Source organism: Nothobranchius furzeri, chromosome 2, assembly GCF_043380555.1.
Source record: "Nothobranchius furzeri strain GRZ-AD chromosome 2, NfurGRZ-RIMD1, whole genome shotgun sequence".
NCBI lineage: Eukaryota > Metazoa > Chordata > Actinopteri > Cyprinodontiformes > Nothobranchiidae > Nothobranchius > Nothobranchius furzeri.
The window spans coordinates 78264690-78270770 of NC_091742.1; positions in this window are offsets into that span (position 1 = coordinate 78264690).

Sequence of the window (6081 nt, forward strand, 5' to 3'; positions counted from 1 at the left end):
TATATGACTCACTGATCATACCATACCTGAACTACTGCATTGAAATCTGGGGAACAACATATAAAACTTACACAAATTCCATTTACTTCTTACAGAAAAAAGCAATAAGAATAATCACAAGGAGCAACTACAGAGATCCGTCCAATCCATTATTTATTAAATTAAAAACACTAAAATTCTATGATCTGGTGGACTACAATATTTTAAAATTTATGTATAATGCAAACAAAATGAACGTACCTGCAGGATTAATTAAACGATTTTCAAAAAGACATAGCAAATATGATTTAAAGGGACATGAATTATTTAACATACCTAGACATCGGATACTCGTAAAGGAACATTGTGTCTCCATATATGGAGTTAAACTGTGGAATAAATTGAATACTGAACTCAAGAATGCAAAAACAATATTGACTTTCAAAAAAGAGATAAAAAATAAAACGATTAACTTATATAGATCCGTTACATAAATGTGTGAGGAGATGGGGGTGGGGGGGATTAAAGGAACAAAATATTAACCTAGTATGTGCTTGTATGTGTATATATGTATGTATATAGATCTGTAACTTTATGCTTCTTTCTGTGTAAATTGTTTTCTTTTTCTATTTTTTTCTCAAATTCATGGGTTGAGATTTTGTCGGCCAACAGGTCCAGGAACTATATTGTTCAATTTCCTTAAGAATCATATGATTATTTCATTTGTATTAATGCTATTTTAGTTAAAAGGGGCAGACAACATAAGTTTTTCTTCTTTCTGTCCCCTTTTTCATTTTGGCTTGCAGCAATTTAGTTCTGATTGTATTTTTGATTTTAATGTCAATAATTGAAAAAAAAAAAAAAAGATAGTGCAAAATTTGCACAACTAGGAGATGATGTTGCTCCAAAAACGTGTACTGTGATTCTGTACTCGACCATGTTTTGAGTATAATCTCCTCCGGGCCACCACAGTAATCTTAACAAGTCTCTGTCCTCTTCTGGTACCTTTACCTGATAGAACATTGATTTAATGTCTGCAGCAATAACGACAGGTTCTTTACGAAATCTTGTCAGAACTCCGATCAATGTGCTGGTTAAGTCGGGCCCCTGTAAGAGCTGGCTATTCAGCGAGACTCCATTGTACTTGGCCCCACAGTTGAACACCACTCTGAGTTCTTTCTTTTGTGAATGGAGTACACCATGGTGAGGCAGGTACCATTTTTTTTGCCACTGCTGCATTCCAGATTGTCTTCTGTTACCTTTTCTGCGTAACCTTTGGAGATTATGTCAGACATGAAGTTATTGTAGTCTTGAAGGAAAGATGAGTTCCTTATAAACTTTCTTTTCAGGTTTTGAAGACGTTGTTCTGCCACAACTCTATAATCGGGCAGGTAGAATCTTGAGTCTTTAAATGGGAGTCTGATGTAATAATGTCCATTTTGCAACTTGACACTATTAGAAACTTTGTCCAGAAATTTCTGATCTTCCTTGGAAGGTTCCTTTTCATTTCTGGCACACTCTGGAAAATCTGTTTTGAATTGCAGGTGCCAGAGGTCATCAAGGTTCTCCACAGATATCCTATTGACGCTTAGCTGGGGTTCCTCTTCGGTTTGGGTTTCACCCAAGGGTCCATTAACTGTCCCGCCAAGTGCAGTCTTAACAGCATATGGTCCATCTCCAACACTTGACCACGTCTAGTGGTTCTAGAACCTTAGGCACATTCAAGCCAAGCAGCAAATCAGTTTCTGAGTCGATTTCAGGTAGATGTATTGACTGCAAATATGACCACTGTTTTATGTCACTTTCATTTGGAATATTTTCTTTATTCACAGCCATAGCCTTCTGGGTGTAAAGAGTGGGAAGATCATAAAATTCATTGTCTTCCAGTCCAGCAACTTCCAAATTTGAAACAATGTGTTTCAACAACCTTCTTTTGTCCCATGGTTCTTAACAAAATGTTGGATTTTCTTCCTTGAAGATTTAGCTTATCCATAAGCTTCTCTGTGCAAAATGATGCAGTACTTCCTGGGTCAAGAAATGCATAGGTATTCACTGTCACATTTCCTTTTATAGATTTAACCCTCACAGGTACTATTGACAGTTTGATTTTATCCCTACTGGCCCCAGTAAGAGCACTTGTCTGAATAGAGACTGCAGCACGTTCCCCAGCTTGTTCCATTGTTCCTTCTGGAAACTTGTTTGTTGTCCTTTTTTGGGGTATGTGTAGCATTTGAGGATGTTTTAACCCACAGGTTTTGCAGTTTAAGCGCTTTCTGCAATCCTTACTAATGTGACCTTTACAAAGACATCCAAAACAGACACCTTTTGCTTTTAGAAAGGTGATTTTATCTTTATGTGTTTTACTTTCAAACTCTTGACACCTTTCTAAAACATGATCTCCTTTACAAAGCAAGCAATACATGTGCTCTTTGTTAATTTTCATTTTCTTGTCCTGTCATTTTCCTCTTCAGCTGCTGTCACAGAAGTTGCAAAAGAACTTTCCTTAGATCTTGAATAAGCTTGCGACTTCAGTTTCCTTGTGTCTTTGTTCATTGTGTGCACATCTTTGATGCCCCCTGGAATCGGAAACTGGATCCGATGCAATCTTTACTTGCTTTTCAAGAAAATCAATCATGTCCTTGAATTTAGCTTGTTGATTATGTTTCTCATATAAGTCACAGACAAATGTTCTCCACTTATCTCTAAGGCGATAGGGCAACATTTTTACTATGGCGAGCATGTTGGCTGGCATATCAAGCTCCTTAACATAGTTCAGATCCTCCATAGCATTACAACAACCTCTAAGAAATATCGTGTATGCTTGAAGAGCCCTTGTGTCTTCCGGTTCAATTGACACCCAAGAAAGAGCCTTGTTCATATAAGCTGTAGCAAGTTTGTGTTTGTTTCCAAAATGCTGCTGTAATAAAGACTTTGCTCTTTCAAATCCTCTTTCTGGGCTCATGTGCAGGCAACTCCGAACAAGTTCTCTTGGTTGTCCGCTTGTGTGTTGTTCCGAATAATAAAGTTGGTCTCCAGGATTTTTATTCCTGTTTTCAATATTGTGTTCAAAGGATCTGATGAAAGTCTGATACTGAAGTGGATCACCATCGAAACTTGGTATCTCCTTCTTGGGTAATGCAGAAAGGCCTTGTTGCTGGATCAGTAAAGCTGTGAGTTTGTTTTGCTTAATCATCACAGATATAATGTTGGAATTTCCTTCTTGACCAGAAAGTTGAGATGTGACGTGTCGAATTGCAGGTGGACTTCTGGTGTTTGCTTGGGAAGTCAAGAGATCTGCAGAATGGGTTTGAGTTTGAGTTGTGACTCTTTCTGTAGTAAAAAGTGGTCGTGAATCTGCAGCGTTACATTCTGGTAACTTGTGCATGTGTTTTTTATATGCAACAGCACCAGTTCTGATGTCTGACACGTTACTTGCTGATTCCTATAATGTCTTTTCAAAATATGACATCATACCATCAGATGGTATTGACGATTTACTTTTAATGCTGGATCCCTTTGAGCCTATAAGGACTTTCATCTTTGCCATACTAGCGGCAATGTCTGTTTCCAGCTCCAATTGCTCCCTCTTTCTCCTTAATTGTGCCTCTTGTTCCTGTAAGAAATGCTTATCTTTAAGCAGTTTTTGTTTGACAACCAGAGCAGCTGTTTCTGCTTCTGCCATTATCCGAGCAGAGGTTGCACTTGACACTCTGGAGTTCGAGCCAGCTAAACTTCCTTTACTTCTTTTACTTCCCACATTTGAAATGCTATCTTCTGATTTTATTTCATCTTGTGGGTCCTGTGCTTCCTTTGATGAAATTATCTCTGTAGGAACTTCTGGCCCAGCGACAACGGGCGAACCAATACGCACAGTCTGCTGCGTATCGAGGTGAAATACACAGCAGCTTCCTCCAACCTTTGCTCTCCGGCATACGCACGCCACACCCCAACAATGTCCCCAATGGACAAGCCGTGACTTACAAACTGTGTTCCTACGTTCAACCAATTGACCCTTTTACTGTTTGTAAACAATATGACGTCAGTGAGAATGCGCGCGCAGCTTGGCAACAGAGAATGGCGTTGTTTCAGGCTTTATCAAGCTACGCTGCGGGAATATCACCGGCAAATCTTGAATGTTATATTATTAAACTCACTTTAACGAATGGCAACAGACTCCCGGATCCCTGTGGCATTACGGAATGGGTGGAAGATGTAGGTGCGTGGCCAGATATCCAGTGGCCCGATATATATATACGTTTTTAGTGGAGAGGCCCAGTAAGTACACACCTGAGAAGCTACGGGCATACAAATCGTTAGATGCATACAACTATGTTGTCTGTTGCCACGTACAGAAAGTAAAATATCACGACATAGACTGAGTTTTGCGTCTTGAAGGCAGAAGTCCTTCCTAGCCAAAGACAAGGACACAAGACTGCTATGTACGAGGCTTGGGTCATAGTAAACAAACCAGAGAACTACGTCTTCACAGCCAACTGTACCTGCATGGCAGGGTGAGTATAGCATAGTTTCTTTTTTTAGCGTGCTCAGAGTACAATCGTGTTAATTTTAGTGAAATACAGTTTATACTAATATGCAGTGGGAAAATACAGATGAATTAGAATGAAATGTTAATTTGAAGCATGAAATAAAGCGTATAACTTTATATGTAATCTTAGTACATAATTACCTTACCTGATATAAACTGGGCGCTACAAACTCGAGCATTTCGGATCGTGTTTTCAGTCCAGTTTTCATCAACCCTTTTGATGGCCTGCAGCCACAGACGCCTCCGATTTTGTTGAAATGGATGTGCTCCCTTCGGAATTCTGTAAAGTTTCAGTCCACTGCTTGAAGAGAAGCGATTCTGGCATCCATACACGCAACAACCCGACATTTTTATGTGCTCAGAACTCCAAAACATAGGGTTTAAAACGCTGTTTTAGTATCGAGTGTGAATGAGGAAGCCTTCACTCTTGTTGCCAGGCTGTACGCGCAACTTTTGATGACGTAGGTAGTAAAAGGGTCTATACAAAGGGTAAATCAGCATCCTACCGCTTCAGATGGGGGCGTTGCGCTGCTTTCCATTAATGACAGCAGATTCAGCTGATCCGTTTCCATTGCCTGAGTGCGGCAGCTTTCAAAACTCCTTCCAATGGTAGTAATCCTCCAATCCACAAAGCCGTCACTCCGCGCAGTCCTTCGTCACAATCCTCTTCTTGTTTCATGCATAGAGCAGCTTTTCTGTTGACTAATTGTAGCGGCTTCCTTCCATTGAAAACGCCGCTGTGGGTGAGCGAGCCAGGCTGTGACGCGTCCTCCAACAAACCTTTCTGAATTGTCTTATTTGTTTTTTATTTGTGGTTATAATACATAGGTTGGGATTAATTAATTGGCTTCTGTTATATTAAATGGTTTAAAGTAACGACAATAACGATGGTCAACAGAAAAGTTGTCATGACAATCGCTCTCTAACTAGGTGGACGTTCAACTGACAGATAAGAGAAGAAGAAGAAGAAGAAGAAGAAGAAGAAGAAGAAGAAGAAGAAGAAGAAGAAGAAGAAGAAGAAGAAAATATCATTTCTATAGCGCCTCTCAAGATAAAAATCATGAGGCGCTTCACAAAAACAAAAAATGTAAAAATATAAAAAAGCATTTAGAAAATGTTTAAAAATATATTTAAAATGAGCAAAAATAGACAAATTGTGATAAAAAAAATGTTAAGAAAGAGAGAGTGAATAGGAAAGAGGGATCCTGAGGAAGGTGGAATAGGTGGGGAGAGCAGAATAAAGAGAGAGTGGTGAAGAAGGTCATATAAAAGCCAGCTTGAACAAGTGTGTCTTCAGCTGCTTTTTGAAGGAGACCACTGAGTCCACTCATCTCAGGCTCAGGGAGAGAGAGTTCCAGAGTCTGGGGGCCACAGCAGCAAATGATCTGTCACCTTTGGTCTTTAGCCTGGTGCGTTGCACAACCAGTAGGCTTTGATCACTGGACCTCAGGGACCTGCTGGGGTGTAGGGACTGAGAAGATCACCAATGTAAGATGGTGCTTATCCATGTAAGGCCCTAAAGACCAGAACCAGGATCTTGAAATTAACCCTGAAGT